The sequence below is a fragment of the Siphateles boraxobius genome, unplaced genomic scaffold, assembly GCF_051911475.1.
Source record: "Siphateles boraxobius isolate OS27281-9 unplaced genomic scaffold, OSU_SipBor_1 65, whole genome shotgun sequence".
Lineage (NCBI taxonomy): Eukaryota > Metazoa > Chordata > Actinopteri > Cypriniformes > Leuciscidae > Siphateles > Siphateles boraxobius.
Window position 1 is genome coordinate 2,818,042 of NW_027509192.1, and position 15,743 is coordinate 2,833,784.

The 15,743-nt window shown below is 36.6% G+C and overlaps 1 protein-coding gene across 8 annotated transcripts in view; it reads left to right on the forward strand.

Moving 5' to 3' along the window:
- Positions 1–15,743, forward strand: part of lingo1a (leucine rich repeat and Ig domain containing 1a) — a 107,265-nt gene that overhangs the window by 67,738 nt on the left and 23,784 nt on the right. For 7 of the 8 annotated variants that reach the window (XM_077210252.1, XM_077210257.1, XM_077210253.1 and 4 more), the window contains one exon: positions 516–655. The gene's annotated coding sequence lies outside the window, so the exon portion shown is untranslated. Of the gene's footprint in view, positions 1–515; positions 656–15,053; positions 15,399–15,743 lie in introns of those variants that run through there. The other variant, XM_077210259.1, reaches the window with a different exon arrangement.

Genomic DNA, 15,743 nt, shown 5'->3' on the forward strand with positions numbered 1-15,743 from the left:
GTTAATGTGTAATTTGAGATTTGATGGAAATAACACCATTGTGAAATTACATTTGTAACATTTTTGGAACAAAACAAAAAAGACAATTCATCACAGGAGAATTCTTTTATTCACTATTAGGACATTCTCAGTAAACAAATTAAGCTAATGAGAGTGTGAAAAGTGTTTTAAGACTGTAAGTCCACAGTAACAAAATGTGTGCATATTTGAAGAAACGCCAAAGTCCAATAACTTTGGAAAGTAACAATAACACACCTTTAATTTGAGATATCAATCATGTCTGTAGGGTCCAGGTTGAGATATGTTTCAAATTTCAATACCCAGTTCAAATCTCAAAACCTCAGTTTGAGCAATAGTACCAATAGTGATGGCTGGCTTAGCAAATGCGGCTAATAAATGAAATGTATATTCAAATACACCGAGGCAAATTTGGTACAATCCAATAAAAAGCACCCATGTGCTATTGTGCCATTAGGTCTGAAATATTATCTTCTGCTTTGTTTTTCTCATTGTAGTTTCATCTTTTGTGGGATTTTCCACTGAGGAGACATTAAGAAAGGGGAATGTGGACCCGGGAGAGAACGTGTCTCCATCTCCTGTGCGATTCCCTGTGAACCAGTCTCCGTCCTAAAGAGCAGAGAAGCGTTTACTGCCCGTGAGTACAACTCAGCCTCTCCTGCAGAGCGAGTGATTTGTGTTTCTGTGATGTTATGTAAGTGCTGGCATGGTATTTTTCCTCAGTATACAGCCGTCTCCTGCAGCTACACTTTAAATCATATTAAAGCCAATGTGCCAGAAAAGAAATAGAGTTGATTTTGGAATAAAAGAGGTGCCGCGTTGACAGTCTGTGAGTGATGTCAGCATTTCTGACAGACAGCGGCTTCTGTAGGAGTTTACAGGGGTTTGTCTGAAAGTTAAGGGCCACCAGGAGAAGTCCAAATGTGTCCCGCACCCACTAACCCAGCCAGAGCAGAACAAACACTCCGACTGACACGTATCGGCTTCAGACGACACGCCCACTGACCACCCACAGGTCGTTCACGCATCACCTGCCCGGCTCTAATCTGATTGGCTGGCTTTATGTTATTCAGGGTCTGTCTGTCTGCCTGTCTCTTTGAAAGCTATTCAAAGTTTCATAGTATTTGAGTTTGAGAGGATTGTGGGATTGTTTGCGGAACTATTCTTTCTGTCTATCTATTATCTAATCTATTATCTATGTATCTATTTATCTATGAATCTATCTATCTATCTATCTATCTATCTATCTATCTATCTATCTATCTATCTATCTATCTATTATCCATCTATTATCTAAATATCTATCTATTATCTAATCTATTATCTATGTATCTATGTATCTATCTATCTATCTATCTATCTATCTATCTCCTATCTATCTATCTATTTATCTATCTATCTATTATCTATCTATTATCTAACTATCTAATCTCTAATCTATGTATCTATCTATCTATCTATCTATCTATCTATCTATCTATTATCTATCTATTTATCTATTTATCTATCTATCTATTATCTAACTATCTATCTATCTGTCTGTCTGTCTATCTATCTATCTATCTAGTTGTGTGTGAGAACGAATTTCAGCATTGTACCTGAAAGACCTTGTATTGACAATTTATATTTTGCAATTAATTATGTAAAGTGTGCACTGAGAAAACAGCGGGCTGTGAATTTTTGTGACCAGAATGGGCTGAAGTGTGGACTTGTATTCATGCTGATAGTCAAAAGTCTAGCTACGAAGACTGAGTCTGAGTCTTTTAGATCCAACATGCTGTAATGGCTAATTCAAAGTAATTGCTTGTAAAATAGCTTGCTTTATGCTAGCCTGTTCTTGCACCTCTGTAGCTGCTAGAAACCGTGAGGTAAAAAAGATCCGCCCAGAGTAGAAGGATAAATGAACCTTGTATTATTTTGGTTTGTCATTTTGAATAATAGCGTATGAATTCCAACCCATAAGCCAGGATTTGAAAGCCGTATCTGTGCGGAAACATTACATCCCCCCCCCGTCCCCCCCCCCCCCTCTCTCTCTCTCTCTCTCTCTCTCTCTCTCTCTGTCTCTCTCTCTCTCTGTCTCTCTCTCTCTCTCTGTCTCTCTCTCTCTGTCTGTCTCTCTCTCTCTGTCTCTCTCTCTCTATCTCTCTCTCTCTCTCTCTTTTTTTTTTCTCGACTTGCTTCTGTTCTCCATCATTTATCGTGACTGTGCGGAGAGGAAACCAGGCTGCAGTAAAACTGACGGACGGCATTTCGCATGACTGAAGACAAAGGACACGCTAGATTCTGCATGTGTGAATCTCTTTCTCCAAAAACAGGGAAAAAGATGGGAGCTCAATTTCTGTCTCTGAGCTCAATGTCCATTTTCTCTCGACTCTGTCAGATCCTACACCACAAAAACATCCTGTTAAATTTACGTTAAAACACTGGCAACTGCATTCAAGGTAAATTAATACATAAATAAATACAACAATAATAAAAAATTTATTGAAATAAAATAAAATCATATGTTTAACTGCTACTTTGCCATAAGGACTAAACAGGACAATCTATTTTTGTATTAATAATTTTAATAATTTAATCTTTATTTAAATATAAAGTTTTTTGGAATTACAAAGTATTCATTATTTAATGATTTATGGTGGAAATGTATATCAATGAAGGCAATACCTGTACATATACTTGTACAGTAAAATAATTTAATTAAATATTTTTAGTAATCAGAATATAAATGAAAGTATAATATAGCCTAGTCATTTGTACTCTACTATTATAATATCTTACTTCTCGCTCTAATATTAGATATAGCCATGTGTGGCCATATACAGATATCCGTGTGTGTGTGTGTGTGTGTGTGTGTGTGTGTTCTCACATATGATGAGTATCCATTGAGAGAAGCATGTGATGACCTTGTGCTCAATCATATAACAGTCTGCTATCCGATGATCTTAGACTCATATATGACAAACTGAAGACTCTTTGTGTTATTATATGAGAAAGCATGCGATGAACTGAGATCTTTCGTTTTGCTTGGTATATTTTAAGAAACAAACTAGCAATATGAAATCCATTGACTCCACGTTGATTGGATGATATGAAAAACTATATTTAAGGCTTTTGGCTTAGATAGATATAGATTACAGTCTATCCATCGCCATCCATCTATCCAATGTTTTTTTGAAACACCTAATAGTAAGTAAATGCATGCTTGAACACCTATATATTCCATTTTCTGTAGACATTAGGTGTTTCTCAATGTCAAGGAAGGATCCTCGGAAGCCGTTATTTCTACGTCATCGACATCCGTCGAAGGACTGTTCCAATGTCGAGGATCCTCAGAATTTCAACCAAGGTCTGAGTCCTTCGTTCGAAAAATATCCCATACACAGGAAAGGATGCATATGTGTAGCCTTCGCGCTCTCAAATCACCCACAATCCTATGCGCCAGCTTTGCTATCTTGTTCAAAAAATTAAAAATGTCAGACGTTAGCGGAGTCGGAGCAATAACGGGGCAATATGCTTTTAAATGTAAGTATTTACGTTACCATACATTTGTTATAACCGTAGTACATAAAAGTAAAGTTTAACGTTTAAATGCCAGTACAAATTACTACCGTATTGATATTACAAATTATACAAATATATACAAATTACGTTATTGATGGCTAACTGAACCAGACCTGTCATTTAAAAATTGTTAGCTTGGTTGCCGTCACCAGCATTTCTTTTATAAATAACTAGTTAAGTTGTACAAAGAAATTTAACATTGTTAGCAGAAGAGCATTCTTTTAAAAGCATTTAAAATCGTACTGACCCCAAACTTTTGAATGGTAGTGTACATCACAACTTTTTGAATTTTTGCAGCGCCAAAAGTGGACCTTTTCAGTGACGTAATGACGCAATGACATGCACTTGCTAGCCTGTTCCATTTACGTGTTCTCCGAATGCTAAAGAGGAGCCTCGCCTAGCCTCTGTAGGAAATGACTTGGAAGGATCAATCTTGCCAAGGAAGTATCCTTGACATTGAGAAACGGCTATTGAGTATAAAAACAAGCTGTAATTATTCGTGTTACATGTCAGTCATGCTAGTGGGCGATTCTTGGAACAAATAAGCAGACCAGACCACATGTGAGACTATGCTAATGTTACTGTCAGTAATATGTGGACAGTCTTGTCAGGATCGACTGGTAATATTCATACATGGGCAGATGGTTTCTGTGCAATGGCTCTTCTGTGATTTATTAAAATATCTGCTTTCTCTGGCAGCTGAACTTTGCTGCTAGTCTACAATCAGAGAAAAATGAGATCAGAACAGCACTGATTTCAACCCCTAACACATACAGGGTGGCAAACACAAGGTGCTGATGCATGCTGGGAACCGCTGTAGATCTCTGCTGAAAGAACTGATTGTAATTGTTGGAAAACTCAAGCAAAAGACACCCGCTTCCCTCTGTTTATGCATGTGATTAGTGTGTGTGCGACTGAAGAAAGAAGAAAAGAGTAAAGGTTGAGAAACCGAGCTGGGCTTTGTGAATATTCATTTGAACATTTGAATATTCATGTTCATGAATCCATGCATGCCTAATGAGATAAAGAAGTGTTTATGCTGCCTCACAGTAAATGTGACTGTAATCTGAGTGTCCTGTGCTGTTGAATAGCTGCCACTGAGATATAAAACCATCAGAGGTGGAAAAATGGATTTCTGGAAGCGTGTGTGCTGGAGAAAGATTTGGTGTAATCTGCGTTTAAGAGAGGGGACTTGTCGTCAAGGTCAGTCTTTTTCCCTCTGAGAGGCGGCAGTGTGAAGACATTTCTCGGGAAGTGAGGAGGCTGCTGGGAAGGAGATTTGTAGCCGGTGGTGAGGGGAACGGAAAGAGTTTGGAGATTATGCCACACATGCATGAATCTGGAGGGCGGTAATGTGAGCTGGAACGGGAAACTGGTGAACAGACTTCTCAGAGAACGCACACCACAACAATGTGTGTGCAAAATAAGCTCTTTTGGAGCCCAGAAGACTTGATGGAGTAGTCATTTATGTTTCATTGAACTGTTGTTCCTCATTCTTTGGACAAAAATGAGAGAATTGTTGACGTACAGCAATACAGAGCTATTAAATGCGCGTGGATAGCAGATCATTTCATCTTGAAAAATGTTTGCAGACTTTGGTGTCTTGGCAAATCTGAGAGTTTGTTGAGATCTCTTCTCAAACACATTTGGGCATTTTTTTCTGAGGAGCAGGAGACATATGCAAATGTTTGCTCTCCATTTAATCGCACTGATTTGTAGTAGAAACAATTGAGATATTAATTAATAATGTGATTTTTCTTCCCTAATGCGCCATTCTCTAACTCGCTTGCTGATTTAATGTGCCAAAATGTGCATCTTTTTTTTGCTGATGAAATGCAAAACGCTCTTGTTGGTTTTCATCATGAAGCACTTAAATGCTAAAATTTGTTTTGAATTAAACACCGCTGTCAGTAATCCAACAATTATATGGTGACAAATAGTTTGTAATATGTAGGCTGTAGATTTCCAGCAGTGATTATAAATCTGGGGTGGATCCAAACCAGCCTGTGACCGCTTTAAATATTCTGGCTTTATAAATATCCTGCCTGAAAATAGACTCTACGTGAGATGTTGCTAATCATGCGGTCATTACGGCAGAGTGTAAATAAAGCCAAAGCAAATTATATTTGCCTGGCTCTATCATGTAGGAACAGAATTTCCCAGGTACCTCCTTGGGTCACAAGGGAACATTGACTCTGTCTTTCCTATGGAAAATTCTAGTGGGAATTCCAGATGTGTCCAGCTGATTAGTGGCGCTGCAGGAGAGGCCTGTGGGTAAATCTGGGATTCACACCCTCGGTGTGGTTAAAGTGAGGCCGTCGTTCCATTTGGGGAATGAAGCGATGGGTTTTTAATCATCTCCGAATTACATCAAACTCTGCTGGATTATCTCCCCTGCTGCCATCTGCCTCTTAATTAAATTGTCTTTAGACTGAGTTTGTCTATTGGGATGATATGGGAGGATCTACCTAAAGGAAATCAATCAAACAACCTCATGATCCCTCCGAAACACTTTGTTTGCGAGCTTTGTTTTTCCTCCTGACCTGTAGCTGGTTCCCTTGCCCTGCGTAAAACACTGTTGGTAAAGATTTTCAGCTTATTTCCACACCAGTGTTTACCAGTGTAGTTTTCCCAATGGCAGTGGTCTCAAACTATGAGATAATCACATAAGTGTTACTTATTTATCCTTAAATCCAGTTTTCATTTTGTGAGATTTGCTTTGGCATTTAATGTGATCCCTCTCTTAAGGGTTGCTATGAAGTAGCCAAATATGTATTTTAAAGGCCTTTAAATGTAAAAGCACAGTGAGCAGATTGTTTTCAAATGTCTTAATGCCAAGGACCTGAAAATGTTATGCTCCCTTTGGACAGACCTTCTTTATCTATACAAGAAAAAATGTAGGGTGGTATTATTATTTTTTTTGTCCATAGGGAATTGATTGGATGCTTGTGGTTTGCTATTGGTCGATCTCATGTGAGTGACAGGTTGCCCCAACCTCGCTCCAGTAAACATGTAATGAGAGAAGAGAAGAGATGTTGTTGCTGGAAGGAGAGGAAGTTATTTTAATAAAATGAGTTAAATGAATTATGAATTTTAAAAAAAAGATGTACATGGAATATTACATACAGTTTTGATTATTTTTTTATTTTTATTTCATGATGACAAAAAAAAGTGTGATTTACTATACAAACAAACAAAATTATAAAATAATTAAAATTATATTATTGACTTTTGCATTGTCTTTATGCTAAAGAAAACTATTGAAATATAATGTGAAAAATCTTAATTTTTTATGTCTTAAACTTATATGCTGAATTGTTTCTAAGAGGTAAAAACTAATGATTTCAGTACCATGAAACAGTCACTGATTTCTTAAGAGTATTGTAACATTATGTATTATCAAATGGTAGCTGTGAATATTAAGTATTTAGCTATCTGTTGGTGAATGTGAATGTTAAAAAAGGCATTACAACAAACCTATTTTGTGACGACAACAAACAAGCACTCATTTACTATTCCCTATGTACTATTATGTAGGGGAAGCGATTTGGGACTCATTACATCTGTGTGGTGCGATAACTATTAATCAGTGCTTCGGTTATTAATCAGTGAAGCATCTTCATTGGCTTGGCTAGTTCAGGTGATGCTCCTTCAGATGATGAACGCCCCATCCTCATAAATTTAAATACCTGGGGCCTCATTTATAACCATTGCGTACGCACAAAACAGGCCCTGAAAGAGGCGTACGTCACTTACAAGTTGTGATTTATAAAAACAAACTTGACGGGAAAATTTACGCACCTGCACGCAAACTCTGACCCATGTGTACGAACATTTTGGAGATGGAGCAGTTTGGCGAACCCGATGGTGAGCTGGAGTTAAATGTCTTCTTGGTCACTTTTAGACAGAAAATCTAAAGAAAATTATACATATACAGAAAGATAATACAAATATAATTTCAACAACCAAGCCTATCACATGAAGCAAACATTCATCCCTTCTTAAATGTCCGCGCCAGCGAGCGCGTTTGGCTGTTTAGTAAAACTGACGCATAGCATAACGCATCTAAAACCGTAAATCTTCATTATAAGTCCTAATCATAAATACAGTTCATGTTCACAACAACAGTTTAAATAAATAAAACAATGATTTAAACTTTGTTTTACTTCTGTTGTAAAGATTTAGATTAAATATGCCATTCTGATTAATGTAGTTCAACACTTAAATTACATGAAATCATTACTGAGAAGTTACAAAAAAAATTATATTCAATAAATAGAAATATTTGTTGTGGATGCAATGCTTCTGAACACTTTTCCTCTTGCATGCTGTGTTTTAATGTTTTAACTAAAGAGATAATTGCTTATCATGATAATAGCAGATTGTGTGAGAAAATGGTTTCGTGCAAATAATGCACAACAAGGTCTATCTGTTTCCATTTAAAACATAAATCAATTAAAAGTACTCTTTGGCCAGTGGAAAAAATTAAGAAAAACTTTCTCCGAAATGTGTTTTATACTATTTTATTGAATATTTATTTATTCAAAAACAAGGCAAGGATAGGCTACTAGTTTTTATTAATGTAACTAATGTGACAGCACTGCCGCATTTCATATTTTCCTAATGTCTTGTACCGTTAAACATGTTATCACGTGGATGAATAATCATATGCAAATGATATGCAGATGAGGATATGCATAGTAAAACTAGGCGTTGTAAGCTCCATATATGGTTGTTTCGGGGAGTAGACGCATGTGCGCACAATCTTCCGCTAACTGGGATTTATAAAGTGAATTCTGCGCAGGTTCGGGCGTACGCACGGTTTTATAAGTGTGAATATTTTTTTGCGTACGCCATTTTTAGCTTTCTGGCGCACGTACACTTTTAGTAAGGATCCTACGCACAGTTTTATAAATGAGGCCCCTGACCACTACATCAAAGCCGGCTTGTGATGTTCCTGGTCTCTTGAACTGCTACCTTCCTGATCTTCAAGGAGCAAATTACAGTTCATCGCAGGCATCATTAGTCCCCTAAACATGGAGAGTAGTGCGTGAATGAGGGAGAGACGAGTCGCTCAACTCTGAAAAGGTTTTTCCATGCATCAATAACTGTGCCAATAAATGTATATAGACAAAATTCACGGTTGTAAAATGTATCTATTTGGTAATTTGAGAGCTCTGCTCTATAATGCTGATCCGTTCCGGAGAAACAGCTGATGTTTTCAGCTACATTCTGAATCTGATTTGTGTACAAGGCATTATAGTAACTCTATCTCTCTGAGAGATGTGTGAATTTTTCCAGCGTTAGATATTTATGAACCCACTTAGAAGGTACAGGAAAACGCACACATTCATGAATACTTACACTTTGCAATTGTGCTGGTTTGATCATGGTGAGACGTACTGGCACATACACCAAACTTTCGGCAAAACTGCAAGCGGATCCACATCCAAATTCTGATGTCCATCCATATTCTGCTGCCATACATTTCCTTAATTTGCCTTGTTCATAAGCTAAGTGTTTTTAATTGATCTCACTTTAAGTGTTCACCTGGGCAATACTCTTTACTGATGTCGTAGTTGAGAGATAGGATAAAAATAGAGTATTGGTTTCTACACAGATGCTTCATGATCAATTCTCATCCCAGCACTGAAGCTGAAGAGGACTTAGTGCACGTACTGTAAGATTTCAGTACTGTAGAATTTACTGAAAGATTTCAGTATCCTATGGTTTTAGATTTGTAAGGTTTTATTGCTTTAGGTTTCTGTAGGGATGCGTAGTTTAAAATTTCAATACTATAATACTATAAAATGTCAGTACTGTAGAGTTTTAGCTCTGTACATTTTCAGCATTATAGAGTTTTGGTGTTGCCATAGTTCTGTAATCATACGTTTAATTCCTGTAATATTTCAGTGCTTTGTATTCTCAATACTGTAAAATGTCAGTACTGTACAGTTTTAATACTGTAATATCTCAGTACTTTACAGTCCCAATGCAATAAGATGTATGTACTGTAGGGTTTCAGTACTGTGGGGTTTCTGAAGTACTACTCAATACTGTAAAATAGTGCTTCGGAGTTTAATAATGTATTACTTCAGTGACAGTGACTTCTTTTGCTGTAGGGTTTCATTATTGTGGTTTGAATGCAGAGCACATTCCTTAGGGAACTTCTGCCTTTGGTCTTTGGGTAAAATGTGTTTCATGAAGTGCAAAATCTGAATATTATGCTTGGACGTGGGCAGTCAGCGAGTACTGATTATGTAAACCCTAAAAATGACTTCATGACCCTCAATCAAAGGTTACAAGATTTGTGTTCTTCTGTCGGATTTACTGAAACAATTCACTGTACTGTTGAGACTAGAGTTTGACAGCATGTGTTGTAAGGCTGAAAATTTTTGAGACCTAATGTTGAAGAGCGTATGATTTCTTTTATTCAGATGGTTTTAATCATTGAAAGGTCTGGAGGCAGGATTTGAACTGGATTCTCTGGACACAAAACTCTACATATTATGTTCTGTAACCTGACTGGTGCCCTGAGAGATGGAGAAAAACAGGTCACTCCAAAACTAGTTCAGGGTTTTTTCCATTCAGTGACTACCTTGAAAAAACTATTTTTTACAGTTTGCCCTCTTTCCTGTTCATTTTACAAAATAATAATATATATTATCTGTGCTTTTAATTGGCTAATGTAAATTAATTGAAGTCAATATGTCAGCTGATCTGTGCGTTGTGTTTTGGGGGAGTGGCCACTGTGTTTGTGGGTGTGGCCATTGGCTATTTCACCTACATATACTGTATAATTAAGTAGCTCTGGCAAGGAATGGGAACTTGTAAGGTCTATAAATAGTTGTGGTTAGTTTTCAATGGTCATAGTTGTGTTTACAGTTCTGTTTGGTGTTATCTGTGCTATTTTGCATTGTTTAATTTGAAGCTGCGTTTCAGAAATGTGAAGTATATAAGCACATTGTTGCTTAATCAAATCCTGACAGCCCTTGAGTGTGTGTGTGTGTGTGCGTGCGTGCGTGCATGCGTGCGTGCGTTTGTAAGAGAGATCTAAGTCAGTGTGGGTAGATATGATTGTTACCAGCATAGCAAGAGAATACAGAACAAGAGAATGAGATTTTGTTGGTTCCAGATGAGATGAGTGCTGTGCTGGAAACATCTTTTAAAGTTGCTATTGCTGTCTGTGCACTGCAGCCTGCGGCTGGGAAATGCCATCAGTAATACAAAGAGAAATATCTCAGCATAGTGTATTGTGTGTGAGCCCAGCTAAAGTGTGCCAAGACATTTCTCTCTGCTCGCCTCCCTCTCCTCCTCGATCTGACAAGCTCAAATCTGATTGGCTGCTTGACGTAAACTCTCGGAGTGTGCATGTTTTTGTAGTAGTCATGTTTAACACAGTACTTGATAAAACTACTGAGGAAAACCTATTTTCTTTTACAAATTTGCTAGGTTAGTAGCATGAAATCTTTAAAAGATAACCAGAATTTAGTTTGAGATGCCTAGTAGACTAAAACTATTCACAAGAATAACTACATCATTTCTAAATTATGCAAAGCATTACCAGCATACCAATACTTTTTACTATTATTATATTTAATTTTATTTTATTATTTAAACATTACCAGTGTACAGATACTTCTGTGCAATTGTTAATTATTATTATATGTTTTTTAAATATTATTACCAGTATACCATCACCACTGTGTTGTTATATGAATTATTTTTATTATTATTTAATACTTTTATTATTTAAACATTACCAGCATACCAATACTGCTGAGTCATTATATTAACTATTTTCTATTATTATTTGTATTTTTTATTTTATTATTTTTGTTACAAATTTTATTATTGAAAGTTTTTTTTTCCACGACGGCTTATTAATCAACTACCGGTATTTTACAATAGCTGCAAGTACAACAAACTGTGTTTGGTTTCTTAACATGTTGGTCAGATGGTCGGTCAGATGGGTGATTATTGGCCAGAATAATTTATGCTGCTAGTCAAAAGTCTGGCTATGCAAGACACAATGTGGACAATAATCAAAAGTCTGTCTTTTTTTGTCAGTAGAAGCCATTAGTTTCTCTACTAGAGAGTGTTGTGTTGGATTCTGTGTGTCATTTTGACCTTTCTAGCCCTGGAAAGAGGCGAGACGGAGATGGAGAGTGAAAAAGAGCAGAATTATTCTGAAACTGAAAGCCGTTGTGTGCGCGCAGACGGAGTTTGTGTCACACTGGACTTGTAGATCATATCAAGTGTCGCTCATACGTCAGATTAGGCCTAATATGCGTCTGCCCTCATCACGACGTCCTGTGCTTTACAAACTATTCAGATTTGTCATGCTGTTCCAACATTAACTGTGAAATAAATCATGTGGTTTGGAAGATGCCATTCTGATGTTTGTTTTTTCCTGGCTGACGGCTCTATTCCTGTCGGTCTCATTTTCCCCAGTCACAAAGAATCAGCTGGAGAACCCAGCACAGACATCGAGCAACAAATGGGAGTCGAAATTGGCTCTGGCGAGTAAATAAAACACTTTTACATGGTTTAAGTTGTATTTTAAGAATATAGTTTAACTCTCTCTGAGTGCCGAATGTTTGGAATGAAAGACAGAAACTGTGTACTAGAGAAACATCTGTCGCGACTCATTTGTCTTCTAGACACTTTTATATCAGTGTAAAATGTACCATCTATCTAGGATTCCTAGAAGATAAAGTTCTAAATGGAACCCTTCAGGTGCTTCTTATAGAACCAGGGGTTCCCATTATGGGATCATGTTATGCACTGTAAAATAAACTTAAATTACATTACACTGACTTAAAAAAATGAGTTGAATCTTGTATAACATAAAAAAGTTGAAAATTGCTTAACTTATTTTTAGTTAAACCAATGTAATACTGTATATGTTAACATAACTCTTATTGATCATATAATTTTTTTTACTGTGTATATATTAAAATTATATATAAATTACAATTAACCTTTACCATATCATAAATCAGAATTAAAATATCGTTAAAAATGTTGTTTGTCAAATGATGCCAATCATGATGTCTGTTCATAATATATTCATTTTGGTGGCTTAATTGTTTGAAATTAAAACATTACACTCTTATGTGAAAAAAATAGGTTTAATTGAGGTATAGACATAGAACCCTAGCATTCTTGACTCAATTTTAAAGAAAGGTTCTATTTAAGAAGAAATCCCTTAAATGTTTACATAATACTTTCATATTTAATGGGTAATTACATTTTTTTCAGTGATAGAATATGTGTACGAGCTGTTTAATTTATTAAATTTAACCAATTTAAAAAAAAAAATGAATTAAATTGAATGAATTAAAACTTAATCCACACTCTAAGAACTCGCGGCTTATTAGCTGTGACACTCACACACACACACACACACACACACACACACATTTTAAGGTGTTAAGTGACTCCAATCCTGTAGGTTTTAGTCTCTGCATACCCGTGGCGTCTGCAGAAATCTCTCATAACTCATCTGTTAATGCAGCCCAGTCGGAATAAGACCATCGATCCAGGCATACGTCTGTCTGGAAAATCTCCTGAACGCAGCTTTAATCTGATTTATCATGCCGAGAGGAGCTGAAAATCCTGGGACGCCCATTTACTGAATGCAGTTATGGGTGCGTGTGATGTGCACTGACCCCTATGAATTTAAACAGACAGCTGTTATGTCATGGGAGGCCGTTTGTTTATGCTGCTCACAGCTATTGTGTTCAAACAGCTTCTTCAGGCAGATGCTTAAGGTGCCTGGAAAATGTTTTTTTAGGCACAGCAATCTGAGTGAGAGCAACAGTGCCCCCATGACCTCATGTGCGGTACTACAGTCAACAACAGCAAAAGAATGATTATTCTGAACATTTTCCTTAGAACAAAAAGTTTGGTACATAGGTACAATGAGGGTTTCAGAAGGTAATACCATAGTACTTTGACATTCATCATATACAAATGTGAAGTTACTCATTCATTGAGAAAATTTTACCTCAGACATCTTTGACAAGTATGGAGTCATGGACCAAAAAAAAGAGACACTGTGACACTTTTCAAAATATATTCTTGTGTACTATAGAAGAAAGAAAGGGGTTACACTTTATTTTGATAGTCACTTTAGACATTCTACTTACTATAAGTAACGTTTCAATTACATGTCAACTAACTGTCATTAAAGTATTAGTAGGCTGTAGTAGACTGTTAGGTTATGGTTAGGTGTTAGGGTTCCCGTTAGGAGAACAACTTGACTTGTAGTTGCTAAGTTACTTATAGTCAGTAGAATATCTGTTGGGGGACCAACAAAATAAAGGGTTAGCCGATATTAAGCAGACAGTCTACTAATACTCTGATGACAGTTAGTTGACATGTAGCTGCAAAGTTACTTATAGTAGAATGTCTAAAGTGGACTATCGAAATAAAGTGTTACCAAGAAAGGCATACAGGTTTTGGTAATATAGGGTGATAAAAATGACCAAACTTTCATTTTTGGGAGAATTGTTTTACTCAAAGCCACCATGTTCGCCACTGTATGGGTTAAAGTATGCTAGCCTATATGTAAACATTGGCGTGTGATATTTGGCAATGTTTGTGCTGACTACAGATCTGTAGGCCTATAAATTATTCCTGAGACTTGTACGACTCAAACCCAGTGATCGACATTTTTATTGATATTGCTTCTCAGGTGCTTTTGAATTCACTGCTATTGCTTTTTGTTCATAAATATGGCGGCTGCGTAAAAGGTCATGTGACCAACAGATGAATATTGAATGCTACTGTTGGATTACCACATTTATTTAGCTTTCTCTCAATTTTATGCTTATTATTCTCAAGTCATTTAGAATAAAACATCTGATGAATGAATAAATGTTGGACTACAGTATGCCTACCTTCAAAGTGTGTATTACCCTCATGGTATGTTTTCTGTAAGGGTCTGTTCATTTTTAAGAATGAACATTTAAAAACAAACCATACATGCAGCTTCCTTAAAGCATTTACCATGGAAACGTTGCAGTTACTAAAATTAAAATGTGGTAACTTGGTGTTAGTTTAAGAAAAACTGAATTTAAAGGACAAGTTCGGTATTTTACACTTAAAGCCCTGTTTTAAGATCGTTTAAGATCGTAACAGGGCTTTAAGTGTAAAATACCGAACTTGTCCTTTAAATGTCAGAAAGGATCCTAATACCTCTTTTACATTCAATATCGATTTATTTCATCAGTAGGCTAGTTAGAACTGTAGGCTACTGATATTTTGGCGGGAAATGTGCTTCTCAAGGTAAACTGTGAGGAAGAGACACATATCTTTGATCATTTGCGTTAGAATCTCTCTCACACACACGGTTTGCAGCAGTTTATTTGTTCAGAGACATTTTGGAGACTGAATAAACGGGATTGGAGACGCGCGCGTGCGTGTGCGTGTGTATGTGTGTGTGTGTGTGTGTGTGTGCGCGCGCGCATGAGATGCTCTCTCATTCGGCGCTGGGTGAGTCCAGACTGCAGACCGAACCACTGCTGTGATTTTAATAGGACAGACGGAGGATATCAGAATATCTGTGCGACTCCTTGAGCCCATCGATCACCCGAGAAATGATAATGATAATGAAGATGATAATGATGATGTCTGTGATCCTATGAAGAGAGTTTATGTATGTGCCTATGTGAGGGATCCTCTGTGATATATGAAGGGTTTATCATACACGGATATACAAGCACTTTCAGCGGTTTTTCTGGACGGATCGTCGCGTTTTATAAGATGAACATATCCACGTACGTGTTATTGCAGCAATACATGATGCTGTAAGTTCACAACGCTTCCTATTTAATGTGTGTGTGTGTGTGTGTGTGTGTGTGTGTGTGTGTGTGTGTGCGTGCGTGTGTGTGTGTGGCGCGTGTGATACCCAAAATGATATATATGTATATATATATATATATATATATATATAACATACTTAACAATACATATTATGCATAAATGAAAGGAACATCATTCAATTATGTTCGTGTATGTTCTCTGTCCGTGTGTGTGTCATATATATATATATATATATATATATATATATATATATATATACTTTTTTTTATCAGTCGAAAATGGAAAAATATGTCCCTTTTATGGTTTTTTTTTTTTTTCGATAAATTGAT